The sequence below is a fragment of the Amblyomma americanum genome, chromosome 1 (genome assembly GCF_052857255.1).
Source record: "Amblyomma americanum isolate KBUSLIRL-KWMA chromosome 1, ASM5285725v1, whole genome shotgun sequence".
Lineage (NCBI taxonomy): Eukaryota > Metazoa > Arthropoda > Arachnida > Ixodida > Ixodidae > Amblyomma > Amblyomma americanum.
The window spans coordinates 69723031-69737106 of record NC_135497.1 but is presented as its reverse complement, the minus strand read 5'-3'; the positions used below and the strand labels follow the sequence as shown (position 1 = coordinate 69737106).

The 14076-nt window shown below is 48.2% G+C and overlaps 1 protein-coding gene and 2 non-coding genes across 3 annotated transcripts in view; 2 read left to right on the top strand and 1 right to left on the bottom strand.

Moving 5' to 3' along the window:
- The window catches only part of LOC144112969 (uncharacterized), a 141656-nt gene that overhangs the window by 31621 nt on the left and 95959 nt on the right, over positions 1-14076 (bottom strand). The gene's annotated exons all lie outside the window — the stretch shown is intronic.
- TRNAN-GUU (transfer RNA asparagine (anticodon GUU)) lies at positions 3317-3390 on the top strand. Its single transcript has one exon. It is a non-coding gene; the product is annotated as a tRNA-Asn (tRNA).
- TRNAN-GUU (transfer RNA asparagine (anticodon GUU)) lies at positions 3646-3719 on the top strand. The gene has a single exon. It is a non-coding gene; the product is annotated as a tRNA-Asn (tRNA).

The window sequence follows — 14076 nt, the reverse complement described above, 5'->3', positions numbered from 1 at the left end:
CGAGGCTAGATAGTGTATATAAGCATAGGATTTGTGGCCGTGTGCAGCAAATATGAAGTTAAACACGTTTTATTCAGCGTCACAACCTTGTGATGTTAACCTTTGGGAATAAAGCCGTTAAGACTCGCTTCAACTGGAAACTTTGGAAACTAATGTGAAACTGCTATAGAAGACGAAACCTTCGTTGAACAAGTTAAAAGAATTGACCAATCTCTTCCGTCCAGTCAGGAAGCTGTGCAGATAAGTGGGAAAACTTTAGGAACACCGTCAAGATGGTAGCGACAGAAAGAGGAACTAACCTTCATCAAGATCAAAAGAAAAGAATCGAAGAATTGAAGTGCCAATTAAGCTTTTTGACGTGTATGGAACCAGCAGCGCCTGGGCTGCACATAAAAGAAATCCGATAAGTTAAAAGCCAGCTATAAGCTCTGGAAACAGATAAGTACCGGGCAGCTGTGACAAAGGCGCGCGCTGAAAAGCTGTGGCCGGGCGAAACGCCCAACAAGCGTGCGTTGTGCGATGAAAGAAGGTATGCTGCACAAAATGAAATCCGACAGATCCGTTACCGCAACGGAATAACGACCGATAAAGAAGAAATTGAGCAGGCGTTTGTCGAGTATTACAAAGAGCTGATAGGGAATGAAAGAAGCGTGAAGAGAGGGCAGTGGGATGATTTTTTTGCAGCTCATGCCTCGATTAGACAAAGATACCCAAGCTCGCCTAGAGCGGCCTATTAGTTTAGAGGAGGTTCAGAAGGCTATAGATAAACTACCACTTGCGAAAACACCGGGGCCGGGTGGTGGTCTAGGGGCTGCTTTCTATAAAGCATTCAGAGAAGTCAGCCCAGTTTTATATAAAATGATTACAGAAACATATAGAGTGAATAAAATTCCACCTTCCTTTCGCAGTGCTCGCATAGTATTGATCCCTAAAACAGAAGACCGAGAGAAATTGCAGTCAGTGGGGGCTTATCGTCCGATAACCTTCACAAATGTTGACTATAAGATCTATATGAAAATTATAGGACGGCGGTTGCAGGATGGGATCACGAAACTCGTTGGACCGCACAAAACGTGCGGAGTGAAAGGCCGTACAATTTGCACGAATGCACACGTTGCTCGCAGTATTCTTGAATGCTGTGATGTCTCCGGGGACCGAGTAGCAATGATGCAACTAGACCTGTCGAAGGCGTTTGATCGCGTGGCACACGATGTCTTGTTCTCGGTCCTGGAACAAGTGAATGTGGGCAGTGTAATACAAGATGGGCTTAAAATGGTTTGCAGCAATTGTTCTGTTCACATCATTGTCAATAAGAACCTGAGTGAAGCCGTTCCTCTGCGTTCCTCCGTTAGGAAAGGATGCCCACTTTCGCCCTTGCTGCTTGCGCTTTATCTCGCGCCCTTCTGTTTAAATCTTATTAACAGCGAACGAATTAATGGCTTCGGGTTTCAGTCATCTAATGTTAAAATTCTTGCGTATGCAGGCGACATAGCTGTATTTTGCAGTCACCGCGAAAGTGTTCAGAAAACTGTTGGTGTCGCCAAACGGTTTTTTCAGCTAACAGTGGCTGAGATTAATTGGGACAAAAGTTTAGATTTTTGGCATGGAAGCTGGGATATTACACCGCCGGCGTTCGCGAATTTGCAGTGCAGAACCGTGCCATCAAGCTACTTGGGTGTGCCTCTCTAGAGCACTATGACAAGAGCGCTGATTATTGGAATGAGGTGACGCCAAAAGTAAAGGAAAAAGTAAGGGCATGGCAAGGCCGAGACTTGTCGATGTTTGCGAGGGCAACAGTTTGCGACATTTTCTTAATCGCGAAGGTGTGGTGTGTTTTGCAGTTTTTGGCTATGTCGCGTGTAAATGTGCAAAAAATGCATAGGGTGTTTGCTGTGTTTATCTGGAGTGTAAGTTGGGAGAGGGTTAAAAGAACCTATTTGTTTCGAGCTGTTCAAGATGAATTAGAGAAAACCTAGCGCCAAAACCATGCAAACCACAAGGAAGAACGACGACGAGACACAATTCAAGTATGCACCAACTACCCCAAAAAGAGGTGTTAATGCTGTTCAAGATGGCGGTCTTGGTCTCGCACATTTGTTTGTCCGCCAGCTTGTGCCCCGATTTATGTTAATGAGGGATCAAACGACTCCTTTTTGCGTTCCATGATGCAAGTGCTGAGCAGTGCTCTGCCAGATTTTATAGTGTCTACTGTGAGACTGTCAACTTATGCTGCTAGAGGTTACCTAAGAGAAGTTGTGGACTCTGTGCGATTCCTTAAGGTTCGGTTTTCACTGGAGTACCTTAGTGCTGTAAACAGGAAAAAAAACTGTACAGAGATCTGATAGACATCGTAATGCCTGTGCCTCTGTACCGTACAATAGATCCTGGAGGCCCAGGGCAAGATGTTTTTAAAAGAATTAAAAAGATGCCAGTTAAGGCAAGTACAAATACATTCTTTTTTCAAACTACACACGAGTACTTTCCCGGTTAAGACGACGTTTGCGTACAAATGCATATTTGTGCCATGGATAACGAACTGCTTCGTTTGCAAAAAGCCTGAAATCATAGAACACGTGTTCATTGAGTGCTGGGACCCGATTTTTTATAGGGATGTTCTAGAACCTACACTAAGAAAGGAATTACCCATAACACCAATTGGCATTCGCTACTTATCGGTAGACATAGACGACACAGGTCTCCCTTATGACATGACTATGCTTCTGGTCCTCCATAGCTTATGGAAAACTCGAATGGCTGTCCGGAATGCTGATGTTTTTATTCGATCTGTCAGAGAGAACATTGTAGAGAGTGTGTGTTACATACGAGATGTGTACAAGCACAGGCAGACCCACCTTTATGGTTCAGTGTGCTTGATGAATTGGTGCGACTCAAGAAATTTTAACTTGTGACCGGCCGAAGCAGGCCGAGTTGTTTTAGCAATGTATCGTGTTTGTTTCAATAAAAAGGCATTTAAATAAAAAAAAGCCTCCGTGACGCAATCGGCGAGCGCGTTCTACTGTTAACCGAAAGATTGGAGGTTCGAGCCCTCCCGGAGGCGGGATAATTATTTTTGTACTTTGTTTCATCGTCCCCATTTCTAGCTCCGTTTTGACGGCTGTGCGCTTGTCCTCTGCTCATGTTCCGCCGTCCTTGTCTTATCTGCAGTGCCTGGTCCATCTCTTCAAAAATGAGGAGGCTCTCTTACCTGTGCTGCTTTTGTCGTTTTTTGCGTCCCCATTCCCTTCATTTAAAACTGCACGGTATCAAACTTTGCCGGTTGCTCCACATCCCTAGCCGAGTTATGTGCATAACGTCCGCCTCCGTGGCGCAATCGGCTAGCGCGTTCGGCTGTTAACCGAAAGGTTGGAGGTTCGAGCCCTCCCGGGGGCGGGATAATCGTTTTTTGCATTTTTTCCGTCCACATTTCTAGCTCCGTTTTGACGGCTGTGCGCTTGTCCTCTGCTCATGTTCCGCCGTCCTTGTCTTATCTGCAGTGCCTGGTCCATCTCTTCAAAAATGAGGAGGCTCTCTTACCTGTGCTGCTTTTGTCGTTTTTTGCGTCCCCATTCCCTTCATTTAAAACTGCACGGTATCAAACTTTGCCGGTTGCTCCACATCCCTAGCCGAGTTATGTGCATAACGTCCGCCTCCGTGGCGCAATCGGCTAGCGCGTTCGGCTGTTAACCGAAAGGTTGGAGGTTCGAGCCCTCCCGGGGGCGGGATAATCGTTTTTTGCATTTTTCCCGTCCACATTTCTAGCTCCGTTTTGACGGTTGTGCGCTTGTCCTCTGCTCATATTCCGTCGTCCTTATCTTATCTGCGCTGCCTGGTCCATCTGTTCAAAAACGAGGAAGCTCTCTTCCTGTTATCTTTTGACGTTTTTTGCGTCCCAATTTTCTTCATATAAAAGTGCACCGTATCAAAGTTTGCCAGTTGCTCCACTTCTCTAGCCGAGTTCTCTTCTGCATGCCGTCAGCCTCCGTGGCGCAATGCCCCTTCTGGACGCCGAAGTGAACGGACGTGCTATCATGTACTCCGACGGAGCGGTGTCAGCGGCCGTTGCTGGTCGCGGAAACATGTTTTTTGCTGCTTCGGAAGAAGATTACCAGGTTATCTTGCCGACGCTGCCAACAGGAAAAATGTTTTGAATGCCATCTTTATGCACGCTGATCCGAAGAACAGGCCTTACTGTGTCGAAGATTTCCGGGATGCGCTGGTTCGTCCAGGTTTGCTCCCCGAAATGCTGGCTTTGGGGGTGTACCAGATGAACCATGTGTGGGCTGTCACCATGAAGAGCGCCGAAGCGACCAAGAAGCTTTTGACTGCCAGCGATGTTAAAGTGAAAAACAGCCAGTGTATACCCGTGCATCCGAACAACCAAGACCTTCGGCTTAAGATTCACTGGGTGCTGTACGGCGTCGCTGAGGAGAATGTGCACGAGGCCCTATCCCCGTACGGAAAGGTCACGAACGTGACGAAGGAAAGTTGGCGGGCTCAAGGCGTGGTGGACAAAGGAGCCACAACGCGTACCTTGAAACTGAAAGCCTGAGTCAAGACTGACTACATTCCACACCAGCTGAGAATCTCCGGTGAGCTCGCACTTAGTGTTGTGCCGGGAAGGCCGCCGCTTTGCTTGCAGTGCAAGTCGACCGGGCACATTCGACGGGATTGAAAGGTGCCACGCTGTAGCCTGTGCCGCCGCCTCGGACATAACGAGGGGCAGTGTGTGAAAACGTATGCAAGTGCGGCAGGGCCTGGAAAAGGTGATGGTTTCACGGAGCACTTAATGGATGAGGCGGAGGCCGAAAAGGCGTCAGGAACGCAACGGGGTCTCACAGAAACGGATGCGGCCAGCTCGTCTCATTCTTTTGAGCAGGTGCCTGAAAACCGTGAGAACACTGTTCAGGCACCACCCACCGTACAACATGAACATGAACATGCTCTTGCACGGGAAACGAGCTAACAAGAGAATTCCTTAGGCGACGGTTTGGGGGCTGTTGCCAGGGATGGCACAGGCCCCATGGACATGAGTGAGGACGTGTGCAGCGGCGGTGCGGCGAAGCGTACTCGTGAGGATGACGGCATCTTGACAGGTACTTCAGAGAACGCCGAGAATGAGGAACCGCCCCCCAAAGACGGTCCTGACTCGGCGCCCAAGCTTCAAGCCAAAGCCTACCATCCCACCGGAACGGAGACCTGCGGGAACTACGCCCTCCTCATGACGGGGAAAAGTGTTTTTGTTACCAGCGTGGAACTAAGAGGTGTCTGTGGCGTCGGTGACGGGGCCGCGACACCTAAGCAGTTGCCGAGGCGCCAACCACTGGACCTTCGGAGCGATGTTGTGGCACAGGGGACGTCTTTATTCGCCGACGAGCTCAAGGTGAGACCATGCGGCTCGTTTCACTATTTGCGAACATGGCAGCAAATTCCATCACAGCACTGCGTGTAGCCACTTTGAACGTGCGAGGGCTGTCTGCGCGGCGCAAGCAGTATCATCAAGTGTGACGTGTTTTTTTAGAAAATAACTTAGATTTAATTGCAGTGCAGGAGACGAAGGTTGCAAGCGAAGAGCAGACGAACCGCATGGTCGAGCCTTTTAGAGAAAGATACGACGTATGTGTGTGCCATGCTGTTGTGGCTTCGGGAGGTTGTATGTGATTTTTCTTTGTCAAATGTTGAGTGGCGTATTATCTGCGTTTATGCGCCAAACAGGGAAGAAGAACGTAGATTTTTTTGCAAACGTAGGGCGTTATCTTAAATGTGACAGATTCGTTATTTTTCTTGGAGACTTCAACTGCGTATGCAGAGCCGAAGACAGAGTTAGTAGGCAAGCCGTACGAGATAGGAGTGCACATTTTTTGAGGGAACTAACCATTGAAAATGTCTTGGAGGACATTGGATACGCTTTATCGAGTGCTGATATACCAGAGTTCACGCACTTTGAGCGGACAAGCCATGCGGGGCTCGATAGACTGTATGTGTCCGCCGATCTTCTGCCAGTGTGCGCGCGCTATGAAGTCAAACATGTATCTCTAAGCGATCACAGTATAGTAAGCGCCACAATAGGATTAAAGCAAACGAAGACGCTGTTCAACTGGGGAGTTATGGAAATTGAATGTTAAACTGCTACAAGACGAAGTTTTCCGAAATCAAGTTAAGGAAAGTATTCAGCTTCTAGTGGAAGCTCAGCCAGAGAGAGCAATCGTATTGTGGGAACAGTTTAAAGAACAAATAAAGATAAAAGGCATTGAAAGAAGTAGCCTCCTATGGTACAATCAAAAGAAAAAAGAAAGAATTGCAATGCGACCTAAAATTTATTTATTTATTCAAGTTACTCACAGGCTCCTTTACATTGGAGCATTGTGTGAGTGGGGCAGTACATAGAAGTTAGAGAACAGCGCAAAAAAAACACAAAATAAGGACAGAAAATAAGGACAGAAGAAAAACTTTATACAATAGTTAGCAAGAGGCACTCAGAAGAATACAAATAAAGTAATACAACACACAATAATTACGTATTTCAAAATGTGGCAACATGGAAATGGAACACGATTTGACAGAGAGGCTAAAAAGTGCACAAGTTAGTTCACACTAAGCAGCAATAAAACATTTTTCGCAAGAATACACAGAACTGAGACAACTAGGCGAAGATTGCGGTTATTTTATCACGAAATGTAGCAGGATTTCTGGTATTAGTAGCATCGTCAGGAAGGCTGTTCCAATAGTTTATGGCACGTGGGAGAGCAGACATGTTGAATGCTTTTGTATGACCAAAAATACGCGTAAAGCTACTATGATTATGGAGGCGATGAGATGTGCGACATGGCCGTGACAAAGGTAATGTGTGACTGTGAAGACTGAAAATCATTTTATGAAATAAGCAAAGAAGGGCTACGGTAGGACGTGATTCTAAAGACTCAAGTGATAGCGATAACTTGATCTTAGTGACGCTGGAATGCCGGTTATAATCACGAGCGATGAAGCGTGCAGCACGGTTCTGTATAGATTCGAGATTACGTGTTAGATACGCTTGGTGAGGTGACCAGATGGGTGATGCAAATTCTAGTTGTGGGCGGACAAACGTCTGGTAGGCTAGTTTTCGAGTGTCAGATGGTGCACCTTGAAGATTACGCTTTAAGTATCCAAGGGTTCGTGAAGCCTTAGCTGTAATTTTATTAATGTGTGTCGACCAGGAAAGGTTTCGATTTAGGTGAATGCCGAGATATTTATATGAGGACGCTGTTGTCACATGATTACTGCTGAGCGAGTAGGTGAAAGAAGAGTTTGAAAGTTTACGGCTGAAAGTCATTAATTTACACTTATCAGTGTTGACCGGCATTAGCCACATGGAACACCAGTTTGTTATATGGTCTAGATCTTTCTGTAAAGCGATATGATCGGTTTGATTAGAAATTCTGCGGTAAATAATACAGTCGTCAGCAAACAAACGGATGTTAGAGGTAATGTCGGTTGGCAGATCGTTAATATATATTAAAAATAGTAACGGGCCCAGGACACTGCCCTGGGGAACACCGGACGATACTTCAGGGAGAGAGGATGAACAATTATTTATACTGGTAAATTGTTTGCGAAATGAGAGGAAATTTCTAATCCATGATAGCGTTAATGAGTCGATATTTAAAGCAGAGAATTTGGCAATTAAACGACAATGTGCTACCCGATCAAAAGCCTTAGAAAAGTCGATAAAAATGCAATCAGTCTGTTGGTTATCCTTCATGTTAGTCAGAACTTCGTGCGTAAATTCCATGAGTTGAGTATCGCATGACAGTCCTTTTCTAAAACCGTGCTGATGAGGGTAAAAAAAAACGGTTTTGTTCAAGGTGCTGCGCAACATTTGAAGCAATGATATGTTCTAGGAGCTTACATGCAATACTGGTTAAAGATATAGGTCGGTAGTTACTGATGTTACTTCTGTCTCCGGATTTGAACACGGGGATGACTTTGCCTATTTTCCAATCAAACGGAAGTTCACCTGTAGATAAAGACTGCTGAAAAATGTGATACAAGATTAAGCTGCTCGAGTTTATAGTGAGTTTAAGAATTTTGGCGTTGGTTCCGTCAACACCAGAGCTAGTGGACATTTTAAGGTTTTTGATAAGTGACGCGATGCCTTCAACAGTTAATTCGATGGGGGTCATATATCTGTAGTCGACTTCGGCGGTGGCAGGAATGTTAGAAAGATCTTCATGGGTGAACACTGAAGTAAAATAATTGTTAAAGATAGTCGCACTTTCTTCGTCAGTAATGAAATTTCCGGTATTGTCCTGTAGAGCGATTTGGGTATGAGTGTTAGTTGGGGATATTGTACGCCAGAATTTTTTAGGGTTGTTGCGCATAAGGGATTGAAGATCATGAGAATAAAATTTATGTCTCGCTTTACGAACGGCACGGCAGTATTGTTTTTCGCAGTCTTTCTGTTGCAGTTTCAGAGAGGGAGATCCAGATTTTTTCATTGCTTTAAATAAGCGCTTCTTTTTATTCTTAATTGTGCGAAGTGACCTATGATACCATGGCTTAGAAATGTTGACCCGAAATGAAGTTTGTGGTACGTGAGCAACCATTAATGACAGCAACTTTTCTTTAAATAAGGTCCAGTTTTCATTGACGGTACGGGAAGAGAAAGTGGAAAGGTACGAGGAGCAAAATTCTTGCAGACCAACGTTAAGAGCTTTGCAATCAGCTTTTTTATAGTTGAAGATGAGCTTAGACGTTAGATGCCGCGTATGTGATGGAATGCTAACTGCAAAATTAAGAATCAGATGGTCACTGAATCCCTCACTAGTAGAGACGATGCTTGAATTGTCGGGGCATGAAGTCAAAACAAGGTCAAGAATATTCGTTCCGCGTGTAGGTTGGTTTACTAACTGAGTTAAAGAAAAATCTAAAGTTAAGTCGATGAAGTCTTTAGAACAGCGAGAGTCAGAGGTGATGTTAGACCAGTCAATGTCCGGGAAATTGAAGTCCCCCATCAGAAATATATTAGCTTTAGGAAACTTGGTCCTTATGGCACTGAGGTTATCGCGCAAGTGAGATATGAAAGCAGCGGAGCTATCTGGTGGTCTGTAACATGCACCTATTATTGAATTAACGAATGATGACGTAATGCAGACCCATATAATCTCAAGGGGACTGGGTAAATTAACAAGATGAGATGCTATACGCTTCTTGACGGCTATTAGGACACCTCCTCCTCTTTTGTTGTCTCTATCTTTGCGGAAGATTATGTACTCGTTGGTATCGGGCAGTACCTCAGTGTCAGAAATATCAGGATTAAGCCACGTTTCAGTTAATGCTAAAATGTCACACTCACTGTTATCCAGGTATGAACATAGTTCAACACGTTTGGGTAGCAAACTACGCATATTAGTGCATGATAAGTGTAATCGTGATGGCGTGTGATTACGACAAGTAGAGTTTGAATGATCGATTGTACCAGCTATCTTTTCCCTTGTGAGCTATCTTGTAGATCGAATGACGCTCCCAGATGCAACATCAAATACGAAGGTGACGTCACCGATGTGCAGTCTGTCTACGCTAAGTTTATACGTGGCGTTTTGTGACTTCGCAAAATCAAGTAGGTGTTTCCTTGATATTCGTGTTTTTAACGAAAAATCTTCTCGTACAGCGTAATTTGTATTCTTGAATTTGGGCCCCTTTTCCAGAACGAGCTGTTTGTCTTTGAAAAGTGCAAATTTAACAATGACAGGTCTGCATTTGCCTTCCTGGTACTTCCCGAGGCGATGTGCGCGCTCTATTTGAGACGGCTCGACTGTTACACCGAGGGTTTCCGAGCATAAGTTTATTACTTTTGTCTCAGCGGATGACCAGGTTTCGTCAGAGGTGTCAGGTAGGCCGAAGAAAAGGAGATTGGAACGGCGTAGACGGTTTTCGGCGTCTTCGCAGCGCGATTCGATAGACTTTAACTTGTCCGAGATTTCGAGAGCAACCTCGGGCGCCTGAACTGGTGAAGCACTACTGTTTTTTAGAGCAGCAGTGTCCACCTCTAGCACCCGAATTCGAGCTGACAGCTGTCTCAACTCGACATCAACGGACGCCTGCCAATTCTTTAAAGCGCGAAGGTCGTTGCGGATATCATCCTGGCCTAATTCAATTCTTTGCACAGTTTGCAAGACAGTTGCTAGAACTTCATCCGCTCCCGGGCCAGGATTCGATTCGACATCCCCTGACAGAAGCAATAGGATTCTACACAGCAGGTCTTTTACAAACTTGTCACAGTTCATGAAAGCAACAGGCCACTCACTGGGGCACAACACCACAATAAGAAAACGATTGTCGCTCTTTACGCGGCAGTAGGAGCAGTCAAGGTAACTGACCTGAAAGAGCAACATCGGTGAGCGCTCCATTGCAGTCGTGGTGCTGTGCCCCAGCGGGGCGCGGTGAAATGGCGGTTGATATACTGTGCATCCTGTGGTGATAGCGTCGACACGTGTGGTCCATCCCGGTTGCCAGCAGAGGCGGTGGCAGCTGTCCAGAAGTGGCGACCGCTTCCAGTTTTCGCGTCCGCCATGCCCGGTAGAGCTCGCGCAGGATTTTGCGTACTGTGCCTCCAGAGACGCGCCGAGAAAAAGGGCCACCTGAAAGAGCAACATCGGTGAGCGCTCCATTGCAGTCGTGGTGCTGTGCCCCAGCGGGGCGCGGTGAAATGGCGGTTGATATACTGTGCATCCTGTGGTGATAGCGTCGACATGTGTGGTCCATCCCGGTTGCCAGCAGAGGCGGTGGCAGCTGTCCAGAAGTGGCGACCGCTTCCAGTTTTCGCGTCCATCATGCCCGGTAGAGCTCGCGCAGGATTTTGCGGACTGTGCCTCCAGAGACGCGCCGAGAAAAAGGGCCACCTGAAAGAGCAACATCGGTGAGCGCTCCATTGCAGTCGTGGTGCTGTGCCCCCTTTTTTTTCACTAATTAAATGACGAGGCATTTGGCTATTTTTTTTTTCATAGCCTAACTTTTTTGGGAATTAGACAGTCTTACTCCCTGATTTTGGGCAGGGGTACCCGTTTTGTCGCACTGCGACGGTTTGATGAGGACTTGGCGATCTGGGTGTGCGTCACTCCGCCCGGCGGCTACCCGTTCACCGAACGGAGGTCGTCCGCTGGTGCACCCAGAAAGCCCTGAGCCCGCCCTGCAGGCACCGGACTGTCATCACTTTAAAATCGTTCCTGGTTAATCTCAGTTCCACAAGAGATCTTACGCTTTCCCTGCACCAGACTCCACGATAGGACATGGTGATACTCCGCACTATCGGGGTCTTTGGGCTGTTGCCCTGCACCAGGGCCAAGAGCGAGGGTTCCCTGTACTTTCTAGCTTTTTCCTGATATGCCTCTTCCAGGGGCACCCTCGTCCCGACTACCTGTACATCCAGAATGATTGCCTGGTCGTCGCTCTTAATCACCAGGTCAGGCTTCCTGGTTCCTAACACAGTCGAGTAGTGAGGCTCCTCCAACACTTCGAACTCCTTCTCGCGCAACCGTTTTGCAAGGTACTTGGCTATCACATTGTGACGCCTGATGCGCTCGTAGTGGGTACGCTTGCATTTTTGCAGGATGTGCCCCATGTTCTCAATGGATTGACACTTCGCGCGGCAGGTCGTTTCACCATTGCGACCGCGCTGTAGCCTCTGAAGTGTGGGAAGGGCGTTTATATGGATTTTTACAAGGTTGATGTACTCCTTGCCTCGGAGGAAAGTTGTACCCTCCCCGAGCCACGCCGTACTTCCCGGTGCATTACTGCACCCCTTCAGTGCCGCCCCGTCGGCGCTACTGTGTAGAGTGTCTCTCCAGAAGGTATGACACTCCTTCTTGGTGCGGATGGTCTTGCCGCGGTACTCTGAGAGTCGCCTGGCCTGGCCCAGACATTGCCCCACATACGCTCCGGCGGCTGCTTGCCGACACATCGGGCTGTCGGAGTCACCAAGACGTTCGAGCCGTCGGACGCGTAGGCCTGGTACTATAGTACGCAGGCAGGGGATGCCCAGTCCACCATGCTTTACCTCTGAGTGGAAAAACCCCAGCGGGACGTCGTGCGGAAGCGCTAGCCACCGCCGGACCGCGGCACGCACCATTTTGTCAATCCCCGAGAGCAGCTTTGCGGATATTGGGCCCCAACACCAAACGGTGGTAAACTCTCGGCAACAGGTAATACTTTAGTATTACCATCCTCTGCTGTGGCTTCAAGGGGCCTTTAGACACCCTAGCCAGCAGGGTCTTCATTTCTCCTTCGACCCGGAGTTTCTGCATCCCCGTTGCTGTGTAACGCAAACCAAGGTAGCGCCACGTGCCAGATGTATCGGCTTTGGGGATGGCTTCACCGTTGATATAGTAGGTGTGAGTACCGTCCACTTTGACAACTTTTCTTCTCCCACTCGGCAGGAGTGTGAGCGACAGTGACTTGGAGGGGTTAAGATGTAGTCCCCTCTGTGACAAAAATCTTTCGAGGCTGCTCAACTGCTCCTGCAGACCTCGTGGCGTGGATGCCATGACGACGATGTCGTCGGCAAATGCCATGGCTCCCACTTTCAGGTCTTTGCCTGAGAAGTTGATGTTTTGGTCGCAGGTCTCTAACCATTCATCGACCACCAGATTGAACAACAGGGGTGACAGCGGATCTCCTTGTCGGACCCCTACGGTGGGATGTACTAGCAAACTGGTTTCGTCGTAGCTGAGCACTGTTGAGGATGTGACGTAGAATTCTTTGACGTACTCTACAAACTCGTCACATATCCCTTTTCGGCGCAGACCCCTTAGGATCGCAGGAAGGGTAAATCGGTCAAACGCTTTCGCCACGTCTAATGATGCCATACACAGGGGCCTGATTCCGCGTTTAGCTTCCTCAAGCGCCGCTGCTAGCACCATGAAGTTTTCTGCGCAGCCGTCAACTGGGATAAATGCCCTTTGGCGATGGTCCAATTTCACCTCTGACAAAATCCTCGCGGCATACACTCTGTGTAACAGTCGTACGATGACTGACGACATGGTGATCGGCCTGAAGTCTGCAGCGCGCGAGGCACCCATCTTTTTAGGGATGAATACTGTTCTCGCGCTCCGCAGACAAGCCGGAAGCCGCTCGACTGAGACCATCAGGTCCAGCGGCCGAACCAGGGGATGGCATTGCTGCCTTGATCTCCCTGGCAGTGATTGTTCTATAGGGATTTATCATTTGTTTTTCCACCTCGTGCTCTACTACGTCGGAGACAGTTCCTGTGGGCACCGATTCCATCACCGACCTCCACTCTTCCAGAAAAACTTGGGGATTCTCAACCGCAGCCGTGACCTCGCCGTCCAATATTTCCCGGGCGCACTTGCCTTGTTTGCGCTTGAAGCGCTCTTGCGTTTGAGCATAGAGGCGTTTCTTCGCCTTGCGCCTACTCTCGGGTTTTTTTGGCGGTCGGGGTCGAGACCTACCTTTCTTCTGGTGGTCTTTTTGGAGGGCTTCCCGCACATAGCTGTTGATGGCGGTACTTAAGCCACTCCGACTGGTCTCTCCTCCAAGGTACCGCTGCACTATTTCCCAAAGCCGGGAGCCATCGTATTCGGTTGGCGGTGGTTTTGCCACCAGAGCTCGGAGCTCCTCTTCGATGGCCTCCCTCGTCTGATAGACGGTAGGCTGGGAGGGCGGAGGAGTGCACCCTGCGATGGTCTCAGGGGCCCCGCAATCACCGCCCCCGCTGGCGAGCCGTGATCGAAGTTTTACGACCAGCTCTTTGTAGTGGGGGCTCTTGCGATGGGACTTGATGGAATCGAACGATCGTTCATTGAGGCGATTGGCCAGCAGCTCGTTGATGTTGCGCTTGGCACCCGTTAGGGTTAGATCAGCCTCTAATCTTGCCATCAAGTACTCCTCTTCTTCCGTCCATCTCGGCCTGCTCCGAGTGACGTCAATCGCCCGATTGTACTCTTCATAGTGAGCTTTACGCCTGTGGAGACTCAGTCCGACCTTTTTCGTAAAGGCCCTTCCACACTCTGGGCACGTGTGGTGACTGCAGTCTTGACTCCCCGTCTCCCTTTCGGAGCGTCCTTGGCCGGGTGGTTCCTCTCC